Here is a 20163-nt window from a genome sequence, read left to right on the forward strand (position 1 = left end):
GTTCTACAGAACATCTTTATTCTGCTCATTTGTCAGACTGTAATGAGTTCCTAACTCATGTATTACATGTGAAGGCCTTGGGACCAAACATTAAAGACCTTAAGCATACATTGGAATTTATAGTGATTAATGTGGTAACGCATCTTGTAAAGTCTACAAAGGCACACGTTAAAAAAATAAGGAAATCCTTGAGGGGACGGAATCGAATCTTCATGCTTAAGTGCAATAAATGGGCACAGAACAGCTTAGTGGGCTTTACATGACAATATATTTAGATGTGAAAACGGCACCCAGAGAAACGCTGCAACTTCAAAGTAAAATATTATAAATTAAAGCACAGAGGAGGACATGAACCATAATTAAAGTTATCTTGCTTTGAAGACAGAAGCTTAATCTGTGATCGATATTAATGATATCAATATTAGCATGAAACAAGCAGGATGCAAGCCATTTTAAGCAACACAGGGATTTTTGTGCAGATTTCCTAGGCAAAAGCTCAGGATTCTAGGTGTGAGATCATTCGTGTTGCGGTGAGTCTTGCCAACTTCACCCAGGCAACAAATTAAACAAGCATAAGCATGAAGTAGCTGCAACTGTAACAGGATGCCTGACACTAAGCCATCTTCATTCAGATGATGTGACAGCTGGACAAAAGGTTAGCAATCCAGTCTGATCACCTCTGCTGTATGCCATTCTTCTGTGTTCCCAAGCTCAGTAGTATTCATAATGTACATAGGAAGAATGCTGAGAGATCACTTCGGCTAGTTAAGCTGCAAATGGAAATACTATTTCTGGTCTGAAGAATAGAGAAGTTTTTTCCTTTTGTTTCACCTACACAGAGAGCTCTTTTGCTCTTCTGTGGGGCGATATCCACATACAGCACCTCTACAGCCACGTTACGAGCAGCAAGCTATTAAGATTATGCTGACAGGGTGCTGAAAATATGAAATCTCCAATAGCGGGAAGTGTTCTGTGAGGGTTTTGAATCCTCTCCCTGAAGCGACAGGAGATGGGAAAAAGAGAAGGTAGAAGAAAAAAATTCAAAGAATTAATGAACGTCAGGTGAATAACAAATGCTGAAATGGTCCGACTGCCCTTTGCTGTTCGAAGTCTCCCACGGGAGGAAAGGCAGCTCAGAGGAATCAGATTCTTTACTTCTACATTGTGCAATATGAGGTTCCCACATAAGTATAATATGAGGTTAGTTATTTATAATGTAAAAAGATATAATAGACTCAGATTTCAGTGAATGACCCATATTGTTGGTTCTGGTGTAACTATCGCTGTCTGATGGATAAGCAGGAGGAATGAAGAATAGCATCGCAACCATGGTGTTGACAAATGAGCACTGTGGGCCCAGGGCTCCTCTTTGCTGGCTTCACACCTCCATATCTGAGCTGGTTGCCTCAGAGCCATAGGCAACTCAGAGAAACAACAGCATTGCTCTGTTTTTTTTCCCCCGTACCTGCAACCACGAACCACTAAGGATATTTCTCCCTGTGGAGTATAAACTAGTTTAAACCAGGAACTGTCCTACTTCGAACCCAGAGCTGAAGACAGTGTTATCAAGTGGAAGTTCAAGCTCATTTCATAAGGCATAGCGAGTACGAACGCGTGTTAGACGTACAAAATCTTAGGAATAAGAACACAAGCTCAAGTTACATCTTCTGGTGGTGCTGATGGTGACCTGTGACTCACGTGAGGAGCAGCAGCCGTCCCTGCCTCCCCTGGCTGGACTAGCCTGCTGGATCATGCAAGTCAATGGTGGACAGCACCGGCCACTCAGGTTCAGGACAGGGAATGAAGACTCTGCCAGGCTTGTTGTGTCCTCTGAATCCTCCCTGAACAACAGGACTAACACAGCTCAAGGAGAGTTACCTTGGGCTGGCCCATGACACTTTCTTTATATAAACACCAGGATTTAAACAGTAATTGCAAACAGAGCTTACTCATGGGACCTGCTCTTTTGCATGCTTTGGCCATTACTGCTGTACCCAGGACTGTCAATGTGACAGGTTGGGCCATCTCTCCCATTTAGGCAAAATTTGTGTTTTGATGATATACCTCCAAAATCAAAAAGTTGTGAAGCCTTTTTAAGTAGAGAAAGCTGCCAGAACTTAAAAAAAGCGCACCCACAAAACATTCCTCGCACGTCTTTGCTGTTTGCCCAAACTGTTGTTTTCAGTGGGGTTTCATGACAATATATGGATGTTAACCTCCTGAAAGTCTCCATACCTCTAGTTTTTCCTGCCCAGGTCAGTCAGAGCTCTGAAGGTTCAATTCAGGACACCATACATTTGTTCCAACAGCCACGTGCTATCACACTAAGGCTGCAAGAGCTGACAGTTAAGAGATTTGCTAGGAAGTAAAGCACCTGAGTGACAATTAATTACCTTTGCTTCTGTCTCACAGTGCTACACCTTCTTAATACCTTTTTCATTTTATCTCTGCTATAGTGTATTGTTCTTATTATTAAACAACCATGTTGGTCAGCAGATGCAAGTTATTTCGTTTTCTTTGCTCTTAAGTGCCTGTAACTTATATGTCTCTGTGTGGTCAGCTGCCAAATTTTGATATTTTTCCACCAAAACAGAGACCAAACATTCAACCATCAATACCACAAACTGAAAAGTACCATACTGACTGAGCAGAAATATCTGCAGAGAAAAAACAAAACTTGGGAACCACAAAGAAGTGGAAATAAAACTGTTAGACCCAGTATACATCCTGTTCATAGTGCAAGATACATTATTGTAATATACATATAGATACCCATACTTCTCAATTACTTTTTCCAAAGTTAATATATACAGTAAGAATGAGGATCACAAGAGTCCTGAGTAATCTATGTTTTTTATTTTTTTTAACAGACTTCCATTTGACTGTCTGAACTTGAAGCATTGTTGTCACATCAGCTGACATAAGGGCAGGACAATTGCAATGCCTCAGAAATCAATAGATTTTAGTTCAGTCTGTGAAAGGTTATCCACATTTGAAAAAATCAAAGACACTAGAGAAAGGGAAGAAAAAATATCAGTATTATGATACTGAACATATCAACACTAAATTAGACTTAGGGAAAATTACAGGAAAAATACTGATGCCTATTAATGTCTCCTGTGATGTTTGCTGTTTAATTTTGTTCTGATAATTAGAAAGTAGTATTTGGATTGTTAATTTACACTCTCCAATATTTCAGGTTTTTTCCACAGCTAATGTTTTGCACTGAAAATAGTCAAACAAGCATGAACCTATTTTTTTTTATACATTGCTGGAGAGAGAAACAACCTTCTCTGCCAACAGAGGTTTGCCAGTGTGGATGTACACTCCTTTCCCAATCACTTGGCACTGGTCCCCTCTCTGCTTTGAGGTTTTTAGACACAGATGAACTAGATCCACCTAATTTAAGCATTTGTCACCAGCATGCCTGTTCAGGGGACAGCTGCCCTAAGCTTCCTCCACAGTCAACACATAGAGAGGTCCTTTGAGGACAGCAGGCCCTGGGAAAACACCCGGGTTAACTGAACTCTTAGTCTCAGCAATTTAATTATATGGTGAGCTGCGATTAAGCTAAATTTTTGCAGAACACGTTTGTCCTTTAGTCACTGCCTGTATTTTATGCAACATCAGTGATGCTTTGTTCAGCCTCATAAGGGGAAGATGACTGAATTTGTTTCCAGCTTATATTGAACTTTACCGGTGAAAAAGAAAAAACAAAAAAGCCCCCAAAACCTCTTGTCCCTCAACCCCATAAAAACTTGAACACATGCCAGCTCCATTTGAGTTTAAAATAAAAAAGTTCCAATAGCCCCATATGAAACTTTTCACACATTTGCTTTGATCTAAAGTTTGGATAACAAACTTTTTCCTCATAATATGAGACAGGACTGTGAAAGAGGGGACCTAATTCTAGTTTTATTTCCTATGTAATGCTATTTATTCTGGTCAACACAACCTAAGGTGCCCTTGGGGCTATTGGATCAGTCTTCCACACACATCTGTTCAGAAATCCCGGATGTGCATCAGGGAGCTAAACTTTAAAGCTGTCAGAGTCAAAGCTTCAGGTCTCTCCCCTGCAGACCTGGGGCTCCAAGACCACAAAAAAAGAGTGTGGAAACCTTTAACTACCAAAAATCCAGAGTGCAAATCTTCCTTGGATCAATAAGAAAACCTAACAAAGTGCCGCACAGATGAACGAGTAACACACACGTCATCAATAACATTCTCTGCAAAACGCAAAACATTCTACTTTTGACAATTTTCCATTTTTCATAGAAACAAAAACCACTGGCCAAATTACTCAGGAAAAGGCCTACCCAAAATGTGGCATAAAAAGTTTCCCTAGTATATTCCAACATCCTTCAACGAGTTTATTTAATAAGACCGGAAAAGAAGACAGCAGAGGAAATGAGATGCCTTTTCTCTGACTCTCCTTTTTGCCCTGAGTCAGTAAGAGAACAGAACCAAGGTAGAATCTGAATTGGTTTTCCTCAACCTACAACACAACGGTTAATCCAGATAATCCAGTATCAATACAGGAATTATATTCAGTAATTTGAGATTACCTATATGTGCCAGCAGCCCACCAAAAATAAAGGGAAACAGGCAGGATTTCTCTGTGTGTGTGTTTGGAAAACGTTAAAAACCCCACAAACTAATCCAGTTAGCGTATGAGTGGCAGAGAGAGAAGCTGTGTTTTAAGACCATGAACAAAAGCAGCTCTACTAAATCCAAATGCTTTCTGTATTCCAAGGATATTAAGAGGAAGAAAAAGAATGAATGGCAGGAAGAAGGAAGAGGAAAAAAAATGAGCAACAAGAATCATTTGAGTTTATGGGGCAATAGAATCTGTTACTTGAAGGTGGAAAAAACATTTCTTGGCTTAGCTTATGCTGTTCCAAATTTAGGTCCTTTTCATATTAGCTACAGCCTTCACAGCAAAAGAGCCTTCAACTGTTTAATAGCCTAGGTGTAAATTAGTTTAATAACAAGAAAGAACAAAGCCTTTGAGTAACTCGGCTTCCCACCCTTCCCCTCACTACAATCCATTAATGAAACTATGCCTCCGCCTGGCCAATGGACACAACAGCAAATTCCTAATGCACTGAAAACAATCTGCACCTCTAATGTACCGCAAAGTTTTGGCACATATGCTATTGGCTTCAGTGAGTGAGGGATTTTCAGTAAATGAAAGACTTTACACATGGAATCTGTTGCAAACTCACATAAACATTGTACCTACTTGATGAGTTCAGACGAAGCGCATGGTTTAGTACTTAGAAAGCTCAGTGTGGTTTAGTACTTAGAAAAATTACATATATCTACGGTTGCCTGTTTTTTTGAGCTAGAGTTTAAAAGATAGAGTAATGGTATTGGGAAAAACAATATTAAGAGAAGTTTGTTGACCTAAGAGAAAACACAGACCATTTTACGGGCTATGCAAAACCAAATCTGGCCCAGCAGGTTAGGACTGTGTTGGTATAACATGAGCTGCAAATATTCAGTTTTATTGAAAGTAATTGAAGAAGACAGTCCATGCAATTATCTTGAGTAAATTTTTGTGCTGCTGTTCTGAGCTGAAAACCATGTTTTATGGAAGGCTTCATATTCATAATTTTGTTCTCAGACTTAATTTTATAAGACACTTTGAACAGAACGAACAGTAAAATCCTTTTGAGAGAAAGCCATCCCTTCCTGACCCTTGAAATTTTATTTAACAAAACACTTTAGAGCTGGATTGAGGACAGGTGGGAGGAAGGAGACACATCCCTCATAGTACTTTGCACACATAGGTGGCTTTCTCTCCTTCCACCTCAAGGACCTCTGCCTCCCTTTTATGCACCAGACAAACGAAGCTCCTCCAGCCCCAAAACACAACAGATTCAGGGCCATCCGATGCCTGCCCAGCACTAGCTGCTTCTGCTTAACACAGAAGTCAGTGTACTAAATTTGAATTTGCAAGTTTTTGGGACAACTAGTTGAACACAGCAAGACACACAAGAACAAGTCCAACTAGTTATGAGAGTAGTCCTAATTACTCTAACTCTAATTGGGGTTATTAGCGGCTATACCCACTACTTAAATGCAAGTCTTTTCCTGTTTATGCTGCTCACGGCCCTGTAACCACAAAGACTTCAATAATTTACACCCATTTGGTGGTAATTGAACCCAGAAATTATACCTAGCACTGGAAAAAGTTTAACCCTCAGCATTCACTCGTTCCTCACTCTTCGTGATACCAGACAGAATACCATAAAATATATTTATTCCCAAGTTATTAACAGCACAGTATTAATATATTTGAAGATTTCTGAATCTCAAATAACCAGAAGAATCAAGGCAATAACCTCACACTGACACGACCTTTTAGACATATGCTAGATTTTTCTTCACTCCTATTCTAAAAATCCAGGAGTCATTTTTCACAACTTTCTTATTTGCCATGCTTCTGTGACTGCTGACACTAACACAACGGGGATATTTTTCTGTTAATCTGTTATTACAGTACAAAGTTCTTTGGTTATCAATCAACATCTCACAATCTCAGTTACCGTTGTTCTGGTTCACTTCAATTTCTCAATCTGTTTCCTAAAATACCTTTATATATTGCTTTCATCTCACAGATTTCTTAAAAGTAATAGCCAAAATGTAAAATAGATATTGTCATCCTTAAAAAGCCTCAGTCAGTAATGAAATTTTAAAGAAGCGGTTAAGTTATAATACCAATAAAACAGCAATCAGTAAATTCTCTATAGTTTTACTAGGTAGTTAAAGACCTGTAACCCTTTAAAGATTATAAGCCATAAATAAATATAGAGTTACTTAGTATATTTTTAACCATTATCCGTTAATAATGTTTCTGTCTGATTAACCATATAAATATTTTCACAACTCACTCCTCCTAAAAATAATTAGATATTAACTACAAACGGGTAGCTTCTAACAAACCAATTTTAAAGAAATTTAAAAAATAGTTTCCTAAAATTAAAAAAAAAAACAATAAAACCCAAAGCTGACTGTTTTCTGCCTCCTTTTAATTTGCCAGACTGTGTAATTTTCAACTAGAGTGAACCACCTCAAAGCATTTTATGCAATTTTGTTTGATTGAAAGTTCCTATTTCCCTGAAAAAAAGAGCAAATTAAGGTTTAGGCAACAGCAAGTCTGGACTTGATGAAGGTTACCATTAGGTTAATTTAAAAAGTTATTATTTAGTAACAACAATTGACAGGGGGAACATCTGTGTTTAGACACTGTACAAGAGATCCCCGTGTTAGATCCCAATATATGGAACAGGGTCTGGGCTGGACTGAAACGATGCACCAGCACAGGGTCTGCACAACACTGCTCACAGCCAAGCACACAACTGTCCATCGAAAAAGCCGCAAACCCTCAATGTATAGAACTCCTTACTATATTAAACTGTATTTACCTGAACCTACGCCTACCTCAATTTTCTGGACTGTCCTTATAATCAGAAATTAACACTGTCCTTTGCTTCTTGAGGAAGACTGAACAGTTTCCACAAACTTCTGGCATTACCCCTCATTCTTCGAGTGAACAAACAAAAGCGATCAGACCCTCAGCTGGTATAAAGAGACGGCAGATCCGCACTGTCACTCCGATGCGGCATGCATCCTACAGGGGGACTAGCAATTTATTTTTTTATTTTACCGGCCAAGACAGTCGTATAGCATATAGGAATCACAGTTGTTCATTAAAAAAAAAAAAAATCAAACAAACAAACAACCCCCCCAACAAACACCTCCCCCAAAACAACAAAAAAAGAAACGCCAAACCAAACAAAAACAACCCAGAAGAACCCCACCAAACGAAAAAAAAAAACCCACCCCCCAAAAAAAACCCAAACCCCGAACAACAACAAAAAAAACCAAACCAAACAAACAAAAAAACCACCCCACCCAAATTATCCATGTAATCCATAGTTGCTTTACTTCTACGGGTAAATCTATTGCTCTATTCATAGTCATCCGTGGCAGCACCTTCACACATTCCTTATTTTTCAGCAAACATTGCCTGCGTACATTTCCTCACATCTTTTATCCTTGAGTTTCTTTCTTTTATGGTATCTAATACTTATTTTCTTTTCTCCATGGGAAAGAATTAACCAAAATAACCTAAAACACAAATACAAGAAGTTTTAAACAGCCACAGCTGGGAAAAGAGTCTTACAGAAAGCCTCCCAAAATTATCACAGATATAAACCACCATTCACAAGATAATACGTAGTTCCGTGTAAAAAGGAAGGAAAAGATAACTCTGGAAATTTGACACTATGTGGCAAAAAGTCTCCATCAAGTTAAGAAGTATCCACTATGGAACAACAGTCAAATAGAAAAAACAGGGGTTTGGGCAGATGTGTTAAATCGCTGCTTTTAATTCCATAAAAAAGACTTCACATTCCACATCAGCTGGCACAGAATCACTCACTGGACAGCCGCTCCTGTTCTGCTTCCTCTTAAAGGTGAGCTCCAAAGCTAAAAGGAGAATCAAGCTCATTTTAGATGTGTGAGCCAAATTCCCGCCTCCCCTGTAACCAAACGCGTTTCTGCCGGCCTCACGCAGGCACCCGAGGCACCTGCGCTCCGGTCTCTGAGGCAGTGAATTTCGCATTAGCATTCCCCCTCTCAGCAGCGCAGCTATTCACTCAGACGGGCGCGTTGTCCACGTTGAGCTTCGGGTGGCTTCCAGCCTGCACCTCTTCCCATCGAGGCCCTAACAATCCAGAGGACCTGTGATATGGGCTTTGATAATAATGCGCCACCTCCCTGATTGCAGCCCTCAGTCTCATTGAAATAACTGTTATTACACGATAGAACATTATCACGTTGAAATTAAAAACTTCCAGAGTATTTTCAGCAAACCTTGGATGCCTAAACATTCTCCTAAATTTCTGCTGATACTGAAAAAAATGCACCTTTTTAACTTTTATTTAAAAAGTTTGTGAACATGTCCTCCAAATTCAATTAGTTGTGCCTCTATTGTTTTGCAGTTCACATTAAGAACAAAAAAGAAAGAGAAACCTGAAAAATCCCACACACATTCAAGACTGTAATTCGAAAAAAAAAAAAAATCTATTTTCTTAGTATCTTCTCAAGGACTTTCCAGGTCTCTAGGCAAAAAAGGAAGCTCTAAATGAAGTGAAGAAATGAGAAATCCTATCATCTGCAGCCCCAGATGCAGCAGGTCCATGCTGCACATACTCTGCCATTTCAAGAAATGCATTTCCTGTAACGCTCTATCTATGTATAAACTGTGCTGACTGACAGAGCGCCAACTTTTAGTTCTATTCACATTCACAGATATGCATTGTATCACAGATTAGAGCACGCAGGTACCTACAAGACATGTTCTATTTATCAGCACCTTTAGTTACATGTGTAAAATTGCACCAACTAAATCTCTATTGGAACCAGACTCCCCACCCTCCAAAGCACCACTTGTATTTTCTCCATTTTCTTCCAAGTGCAAAGCATAATGAGTTCCCCGTGGGAACTTCAGCAGACTTAAAATGTTTAAAAATAAAGACTTTGGAATTCATTAACAATTAGGCTGCTATGAATTTTGTCTTTGAGACTAATTCACACTCAAGGCCAAATTCTTCTCTTAGATCTGCACGACTGATCTCAGTTCAGATATTCTACTCTGCTTATAAAGGAACCCTTTTAGAGATTCACATACGTACAGAAGATAGTCATTCAGAACCCACATCTAGCATCTGTTCCCAAAGGAAAGGGCTCGTTCTCAGCGTCACAGCTGAGCAGGAAAGAACCGCTCCCACACAGCTCTGGTAGATTTTCCATAGGATTCACATCCTATGTGAGACTGAAACCAAGACCTCTGGTGGATTCAGAGTAAGAGTCATTCCCCAGAAAGTCATTATCCCAAATTTAGGTCACTCCCTTGCAAAGTGAGAGGTTCGAATTTTAAGTGATAATTTGGAGCTTAAGCCCCACACCACAGCCTCTCAGCCCAGCTGATGTTTGGCTCATCGGCTATTTTAGGGTATTTCTTTTACCTTTCTCCATTTTGACCACCATTTTCCACTTTGTATAGGGAGGACCTGTCCTGATTAAAGGCTCAGAAGTACCAGATTGCATACCTGCAGTTCTGCTTGGAAACCACTTCTTCTGCTCAGGTTGATATAATTGCAGCAGAGAAGTGACCACAAGAAATTCCCACTCTCCAGTGCTGCTGTTAAAGAACAGAATGTATTTGAAAAAGAGTTTAAGGAGTATACTTCATGACATGGAAACCAGATACCACATATCACTTCCGTGGTTTTAGCAGAATACAAAGAGGAGAAGACAACCAGACCTAACTCCTCCTATAAATACACATGGCCCATAGACAGAAGCAGACAGGGTCTATTGATCCATCTATCCAGTCGTGGAGCTAGTGCCAAAATTTGCTTATGGACTAGATGGCAGATATTTGTGTTCTTGGCCAAAATTAACGATTTCTACCCCAGAAACCATTCACAACTTTGTGTTCACATACACATCAAACTCTTGTTACTCTTTCCAGGTAGGTATCCAGACACCTTGAGTGCAACATACCACCCTCTGCTCACCTGGTAAAAGCAAACTCTCAGAACTATATAATTAATGGATGATGCCTTTGTGTTTCCCAAGTTTTAAGGGATCTATCATCCACTGAGTTGTGCAGAAAGGGAATTTATGAAGTTACTCACTTTGTTTTGGCTGTTTTTATAGTCACTACTGGCCTTGAACAGAAGCAAAAGGAGGCCTTCAGCTTACCACTTATATTGGTATATATTAATTAAAACAGGATATAGGTAGAACTGAAAATTTACCCTGCTGTTCAGACCCATGGAGTACATGGCTGCTCTTCCACTTTCAAGGACAGCCAAAACCTCCGTGCCTCTGTTTTATTATGCTTTTATTTCAATAGCTTCTGGTATCTCCCATTCATTCAGTCTGAAGATAGAGGTCTACGTAACCAAGTTTGTGAGAAATATCTTATAGGCGGGGGAAAAAAAACAACGAACACATCCAATAAAAGGCAGAGGTGTTTGAAATTATGAAGAAACAGAAGGTGGACACGTATATATGAAAGCAGGATAGAAGGTGAGGAATAAAGGAAGATGAAACCTTTTCTGACTGCAAGTATACTTCATAGAAATGTAGCTTAATTTCATCAGGAAAAAAAATTCAACATGGAACATTTGGATACTTTGAGTAAAACACTGGGATTTATTTTGCACTTGACATTTTGATTTTGACTGAAGCATTGTTTTGGAAAAACAAAATTTCTTGGAATGTCTTTGAGAAGAACTCAGAATTGTTGTGATTTTCTTCTGAAGTGGGATGAAAAATCAAATTTGAAATCACACAATAGTGGGATTAAACAGAAATCTTATCTCAAATAATTTCTATCCTCCACAGAGCTTTGATGGCAAAGTATTTCATGGCTTGTAGTCCTATGACAACATTGTAAGATTATGCATCTGCTATCTTTCCATTATCACATATTACAGATGGCAGAAGCAGGTGAAAGAAATTGGCTATATGTCTATTAAAAATTATGTTTTCTAGACACATGGCCTCTTTTGCTGATAAGTTTTTTACCTGACACTGAAAATGGTCAAACATGAAAAATTGTCTTTGAAATAAGAGTTTACCGACACTGAGTGAGTCATGCATACATCTTCATCATGAGACCTTCTCCAGTAAGATCATGTTTAATTAATGATTCTGCAGGTCTTGTTCTTCCCGAGATAACTCTATTAAAGTGAATGGATGTATCTTGCCTTATATATTTTAACCTCTAGAGAGAACGCTGCCAGCGAGGCTAAACAGATAAGCAGATCAGTGTGTAACACTTTAAAAAGATGAATGAAACACTTAGGATTTAGCAAGGTATTTATCAGATAAATTCCACCAAGAACGTAGGTTTGAGATTGCTTTTATGGTCCATTTTACTGATGGTATCTGGCAAGCTCTCCAGGTACAGCAGTGTGCATCAGGGAATGGCCTCATGAGCTACTATTTTAAATGGCTTACTGTAAACAGCCTATTGCATAAAAACAGCATTCCACATAGCATTTGGTGGATAAGTGCAATGGAGTCTCAAATGTTATTATTCTCACCAAAAGACAGTAGTTGATTTTTCATTTCTTTCTTTTGCTTCAAAGCTTTGAATAAAAGTTGTTGCGAGACTGTCAAAGCACTTCACACTTGGCATCTGAATGTAATTATGCCATTCAAAGAAAAGTCATGCAACATTGATTACACTTGGGTTTACAACTCCAAACTGCTTTATGAAAGCAAGCAAAACAAACACAAACAAATCTCATATGCCTTAGTGTCTCCAGAAGCAGAATCATCCAGGACAGGAGAGGACTGATGTGTATTTTAGTAACAGGAAGCTCCAGTCCAAGAGGTACCACTATTCACCAACAGCACTGGCTCATTGGTACCACTAACAACAAAAGCGTTCCGGATTTTTTCTGTTGTTGCTTTGTTTGCCTCCAATCATATAACTTAATTAAAAAAAAAAACAAAAACAAACAAAAAAACCCCAAAAAACAAAACACCAAGAAAACAAACAACAACAACAAAAATCCACAAAAACATGCAGAAAAACCACTAGGTCAAAGAATAGAGCCCAGGATGTAATGCGTGGAACGGTGCTGTAACAGTTATGATTATTCTATCTGACCTTCTTGCATTTGGATCCTGCCAAAAAAATAATTTACATGTAGAATATTCATTCTTCTCCTCAGAATTACAATGTCTCCCTCTTAAAAAGATGGAATGAACATTCCCAAGCATGCAGCCCTGTTGTTTATCCTGACCCATGGGATCCTGGCAGGGTTCCCTTGCAAACCTGCCCCATACAGAAACTTTTTCACATCAAGTGGGAGGAGAATCAAGAAGTCCCACAGTATCAGACAAAGGGTACCATCTGCAACGAAGACTGAGAAGGCCACACTGAAAATAAGTGTCTTTCATATTTGAGAAGATGGGAGTCCATCTCCTGTTCAATTATGTCACGTACAGTAGAAACATTCCCAGTCTCTCAGCCTGTAAATCGGCGTTGCTTCACAGCCTTCCATTTAAACACAGGAGGAATACAAAGACAGATATATTTGTCCTCAAACAACGTTATTATTCATCAAGAGACAAAATAATTCCAAAGACATAAAAAGTTCTCTTAACAAAAAACGATATGCCAGATTGAAAGCATGATGCCGTAGCCAAAAGTGGTTGGCAACATCTGACTGCAGAAAAAAATAAAATAGAATTTCAAAGAGAAAATAATCTCTACAAAAAGATAGCAAATAGATGTACAAACAACAAATACCTTCACTGCCCGGTCTTCCGTCTACAAGTGTGAGAACACGGTCTTCCATCTACAAGTGTGAGAACATGGTGGCACTAGGCAGAAACTTATTTTTACAAACCAGAGGACAACCACACAGGCGCTGGCTACTGGAAATAACTTTATGAATACAACACCTCTTAATTCACCCAAATCTTTATGGTCCTCTCCAGTGTTTTTATTATAAAGCAATTCACTCTTACTTCAAATGGCAGGGGCGAAGTAAAGTGTTACATTTTCCAAATCAGGAAATTGAGACAAAGAGGGAATGGGCAGACCTAGGTAGGTACACTCTTTTAAGGCATAATCCAGAGGCCATTAAAGACTTCTTTTAAACTTAATGGATTTTGGATCAGGCCCCTGAAACTTCTTCAAACTGTTGGGCAAATAATTGCATCTCTGATGTAAGCACGTTAAAATTTTAGCTTCTTTACGTGTCAAGTCCTTTTCTTCCTCTTAGTTATTAGAGGAGTTCAATGAGTAATTAGACAGGATACCAGGTCCAAAGAGCTTTCTCTTCTCCTCTCCCCCCTCCCTAAAAAAAACAAAACCAAAAAAACCCGCTTCATCAGCTTTCTTCTGGTGCAGGGATTCAAGAGACTCAAAATGAATTTACACAAATGTTGCGACTCCTCTCTCTGATAGTTCTCTCCATTTCCCCATATGCCTTAAGTGTTTTTCTCTCAATGAATTTCCAAAGCCACCTTTCTCGCATCCAGTGGTCCCTGTTGCTTTTACGTGTAGCATCTTCCAGAGTTACTAGCACTTCCTCAAGTATACAGATTCCTATCAGGTCCAAAGGCTGTATCCACAGTAGACAGGGAAGAAGAGGAAAGTCTGGGGAGAAAAGCCCTTCAGTATTCAGGTTCTGCACCTAACCCTGACTTCGCAGCGAGCTCTGCACAGGCAGAGACTTTTAGTCTCAGAAGTTGAGCTACCCTGATACAGCAAAAGCCTTCCAGTGTTTCGTTATGAATGATGCCAAATAGAGGTTTTTCCTCAGTCATCCCCACACCTGCCTCCCAAGAAATCTTACCACTGCCAAAAAATGGGCTGTTGACAGTCAAAGCTGTAGAACAGGGCAGAAGGAGCACACTGCCTTCTCCAATTCAAGTGATAGGTATCCCATATTATACTTACAGATTTTAAAAATGTAATACTTCCCGCCCCCTCCTCCCCCCCCCAAACACTAGTTTTTCTGATGGAGGATTCTCATGTGGAGTCACTTTGAGCAAAAGGGGGTTCTTTACGCTGAAAATGAGCAGCTAATTGAACAAAGCATTTTTTGGAACACGTGGAAAGTAACATAACAATACCACAGCAGAAGTCTGCCTAAGTAGTCACAGTATCTATATATTATGATTCAGATTATGCAATAAAAATGCTTTTCAAACTCTTTGAAGTCCTTCTTTAACAAAAATCTCCATGATGATCAGCCTACAGCCCAGAATACCATCACTATGTGAGAGGAGTTCCTTCTTGCCACCTCCAGTTGCAGACCTTGGCACAAACACCTAACCCCAGCTGTGACAGTTTTTTAAAGCAGCGAATGTCAACCAGGTCAGAAATCAGAACCTGACCTGCACAATCGAGTAACATCCAGTTTACTGTAGACTGAGAGCCAGTTACCTCCAACAGCAAATCAGACAGAGGCAGGGGACTCCGGACTCTCACTCCCGCCAAGCCCTCCATATTGCAGGACTCGAGACCTTGAACAATGGCTGATCATCAGCTTTTTGTCTTAAGATAGGCAATATCTACCAGATCCTGCAGAGTTTCCAATTTAGGAAAGAAAAACACAGTGTGACACATGGCTGTTGGAAGGTTAAGATAAGACTACTGTAGGGGAGATTCCCTGGGTTAGTTCAAGAGACACATCTTTACACAAAGGGATTATTCCACATTTTTGTAGCTCAGCTAGTATTTTTAAACTGTATTTGAACTCCATGTATTATTATGGATTAATTTCTCATTACGCTCCATTAGAATTTCTACTTGCTGATATAAACACAAGCAAAATTCTAACGTGAAACCCAAGCAGGCCCATGCTGTTTATGTTGCATAATGACCCAAACACTAAATTTAAATATACATTATTTAGCACGTGATAACTTCAATTTCACATAGGTGTCCCACAGCTGAGTTTTCACCTACCTACTCTGATAGAGGTTTATAACTTATATTTTAGTAAATCCATTGTTGGCCATTTGTTAAAATAGCTTGTACAAAGCCTCTGAAAAAATGACTTCCAAGAGGTGGACGTGCTGATCGACATCAATCTTGAAAACATTTAAGCAGAAGAAACTAAGATACAATTAAAGTCTGATAACCAGGTTTGATGCCTTGTCTCAAGCCTCAAGAGTTGCTCCTGACTTGTTAACAGGCTGCCAGAGATAATTGCAATAATAAGCCTATAACAGAGACCAAACTACCACAAGCAGTCCAAACTGTAGTAAAATACTTCTACAAAACCTCCCCGCGTTTCTCAACCTGTTATTTCCACATGCCTCGACCCGAGGCAAAAAAAGCACGCAAAGACCTACAAGAACATATTTTCACAAACATTCCTTCAATTTCTTCCTAGTTTCTAATGAAGGAGTAGATTTTATTGCTAGAGAAAATTCTGCAATTCTGCTTATCTACAGTTTAAGACAAGGTAATTGTGCCTGAAGTATTGCTGCAATCATGTTACTAATATACTTCAGGTTTCTTTTGTCATTTGTATGAGAAAGGGTACCAATTAATGTACAAATAGAGCTCATTTTGTATTTTCAAGTTAGGGATGCGTGCAAGATTCACAGGGAAACGTTTTTCCTTACAGACAATAACAAGATTAACTGACATAGGATTAGTATCACAAGAATTTAACAAAAAAAAAAAAACCCACAAGTGACCAGAATAACAGTATTCAGCTCCAAAAAGAAGAGGGGAAAAAAAAATAAAAATCATACAGCGCTGATGAGGATAAGATTAGTTAAAAATAATTTCAGAATAAGAGACTCAAATATAAAATATAATCAAATAGAAAATGCTAATTTTTCCCCCATCAAAACTTCAAAAGAGTACTGAGTGGAGTTTTAACTTGTGGAAAAAAACCCCATAATCTACAGTTCTGGTCTTATCTATGTCTCGGTAGTGAATATCTTTTTATGAAACTGATTTCATTTAGAAAGGAATCTAAGTTTCATTTTTAAATTAATCAAGTAGATGTGCTCTGCTAGGAATTCACCAGCCCACAAAATAGAACTCGTTTGAAACAAAAGTTCTGTACTCCATGAGTCATTAACACATTCAAGCATTCTGGGTAAGATTCAACAGGAAAAAACAAAACTAATCAAAACCTCATAAGCGTACTATGCACACAGAACAAAAACTAGAGAAGCAGAGGACTGAAAATGGTAAACTTCCTTCTTTTTTTTTTTCCCCCTGAATCCTCAGGTTTTGGACTCGCATCACATTTAAACTGTGTAGTCTATAAGTAATCTATAAGTTAGGCACACTCCGTTTGATAGCATTGCAATCTTTTAATTTAGTTTTATAACAATACAGTATTGTTTTCTATTCAAAATTGTTTTCATTAAGCGTTCTAATCTCATACCAGTACTCCTGTGCACGCCAAGAGTGATGACCCAAACATTACCCATCCTCTCCCCACCCCCACCAACCCAAAATAATGAATAAAAAAACCCCCACATATTGACTTGTTTCTTAGACCTAACACATGCTCTGTAAAACTAAAGGAAGAATATACCATTTTGTTTCCTTAATAAGTTTCAAGCCATATAAAATTGTATGACTGAGACGATGCATGGATTTCTGGATTCTCTTAACATCTTAACGTACAGCAATATATTTCATTATATTCATATATATACCTACAATAATCAACAGAAAGGTCAAGAATAGGCAAAAAGATCCCATATTTGTTGTGACATCTTCCCAAGGTTATAGAGTCTTCACAAAGAAACTAGTGCTCAGAAGAGTAGGGTGGATTTTCTGGGACACATTGTCCTTTTGCAACAGTTTGAAGTGTTGCTTTAGGATGTCCCCCAGGGAAGAGGGAGAAGACAGTGATGTAAAGTCACAAATTGGAACTGAAGTCTTTGTTCCAAGGTGTCCCACTAGAACAGTCAATGCCCCATTTCTAAAAATATGCAACTTTATTGCAAGGTAAAATAAGAGGAAGCAATAAAAAACCCCAGGATTTCAACAAAAGCAGTGTTGCTCCTGTGCCTCGGCAAATAGGCAGACGGCACCTATGTTTGCAGAGACAGAAGACTGTGCTATATAAATAAAGATGGTTCAATCAGTCTTGATGGCCCAGGTTTAGACTGGTTTTAATTTAAAGGGAACTGTAATTGGTATCAAAAATAATGAAATAAAAATCACTTCCCTAGTACAGCAAAGATTTTGACATATTATTACAACTTTAACAACATTTTTCTCCCCAAGAAGTGAAGTGCTTAATATAATGTTCTCAACTAAGAAAAGGGAAGACTTCCCTCTTGCTTACCTGCATGCCACCAGCCCAGCCCTCCTCTTCTCTCCCTGACCTCTCTCACATTCCAAGATAAAATCTTAGGTTTCTTGTTAGGTTCAAAATGCATATTCCAGAGGAATAAATAATTTCAAAAGTTAAACTTCAGAGATTGAAGCCAAGCCATCATAGCCACACATCCATAATGGAAATACCACTGGGAAAGCAGGGAAACATCACAGGAACACTGCAGCACTGGAGCAGAAAGGCTTCCTTTCACTCACACCTGCGCCACAAGCCTGGGATAAGGGCAACACCTGCAGCTGACTCTCTCTTTGAGGCAAAAATGCTTTTAGCAGCTGCAACTCGATACCCTGATCACTGTATTTGGGGGGATGCCATTCCCAGGCTGCGTGTTTCTGTTTGTATTACAGCAGACCCAGAAAGCTACTGAGACTTCTTTATCAACTTGCCCTGTCTCTGAAAACCTCAGCAAGCTCTGAACACACATGGCAAAGCTCACTGTAGCTGAGCCCAAACACATGAGATGGTGCTCTCATCTAAAATTCACACCAGATGTTACACGGGGTAACTAATTCCCAGGCATTTGCTGGACAGTAGGTTACTTAGCCGTTATCCAGTTGGCAGGTACATTATCCATGGAGTTACTTACGTTTAGGTTACACAGCCACCAGATGTACCTCTGCATTATGCTTGGTTCCATGCACGGCTGTGGTCTCTGCCCAAAGGAAGATGGAAGCCGCATTCATTTCCTTGTACATCTCCTGTTTCAAAGAACTGTGTTTTAAACACCCACTAGTCAAGTGATTAATAGCCTACCAAGGAATATTAATGTTATTACTAAAATTAATTCATATTTCCTAAAATATACCATAATTACAGCATTCATATTTCATTAAATGCTTTGATAAGTGCTAGAAATGCAAGAAACAGCCCTGCTAAAAGACAAAGTTACCTTCCCTAACATGCCTAGAAGTATATGATAGGTCTTCAACATACCCTGGAAACAACCAGTAGTTAAGCGCATATGATTATATTGGTTCTTTCCCTAGCATACAGTCGTTCATTTAAAACCCACAGATATGCACAGTTTATTTTGCTTTGTGCCACTATGAAAGCACTATATTTTCATTCTATTGTTACGAGACCATCACCATCTATAGCTGGCAGCATTCATGTTATTAATAAAGATTACAGTGATAAAAAAAAATAAATATCCCCATCAGTGTGTCTACACTAATAGCTGAGATCAGTATAAAACCCTAGCTGATGGTTAAGGCTTTAAACACATCACCATTACGTACCTATCAAATAAGTAAAAGATATAATTTCATCAGAGTATAACGCTGAGAGCTGTAACAATTCACATCCACACTTCACCTTAACAGAAAATGAAACAAATATTAACACCCCTTTTTTGTGAAACACATATTTACCTAGGTACACTTCAACAGGTCACACTACCTACATCCGATGGGAAGGAAGCAGAGCAATGCCACACCTCCTTAAATACTTTCCGTAGTACTTGTCTACCTTCTGCACATTCCCAGTCACTAACTAATTAATTACAACTCACTGATGCAGGCAATCACTCAAGCATGCACATGAAGACCAGAATCAGGGCTAGAACTTGGGAGCATCTGGTTCTCAATTACGGGGCCGCTCTGTGAAAGCGCAACACTCATCTGCCTGTTATGCACACGGCAGCAGAGGCTTATTTATAGTTGCTTCTTGGGAAGCTGTAATTTGTATTAAAATATGTAATGACTGAATTACTCTTCAGTGCCTGTACTTGAGAATAACAAAGTGTTCCCACCAATCCCCGTACCATCTAAAGCTGTAACTAATACCAAGGATTTGTTCAAAAGGCAGCCTAAATTGGAATGAAACCTGACCTTTATACATCAGAAAACAAGTTATGCTTTTTTTCAAGGATATTTCACCAATACCACAAAGTGGAATTCTTGTTCATTCATACTGATATGCAGGCATCTGCTGAGTAGTAACAGGGCACAAAATATTAGGCAATGGTCAAATGTAACACAGAAGCTTGAAGTCAGACTTGAAAAGAAATCTGTAAAAACACAGCCACCTTCTTTCACCACTAGTTTGACCTTCCCTTGCACACCCAAACCACCTCAAACAGAGAATTTATCAGAGCTACATTCACTCAGTGCTTTAAAGAACACCTAAAAGTTCATCCTTGCTTACTCCCCACCAGCTACCCCTTTGCTCCCCCCTGCTGTGCATCTCGCACACCTGGCAGTCAATTGCTAGTTTCACATAATCAGCCTGTAAT

Source organism: Chroicocephalus ridibundus, chromosome 6 (genome assembly GCF_963924245.1).
Source record: "Chroicocephalus ridibundus chromosome 6, bChrRid1.1, whole genome shotgun sequence".
Lineage (NCBI taxonomy): Eukaryota > Metazoa > Chordata > Aves > Charadriiformes > Laridae > Chroicocephalus > Chroicocephalus ridibundus.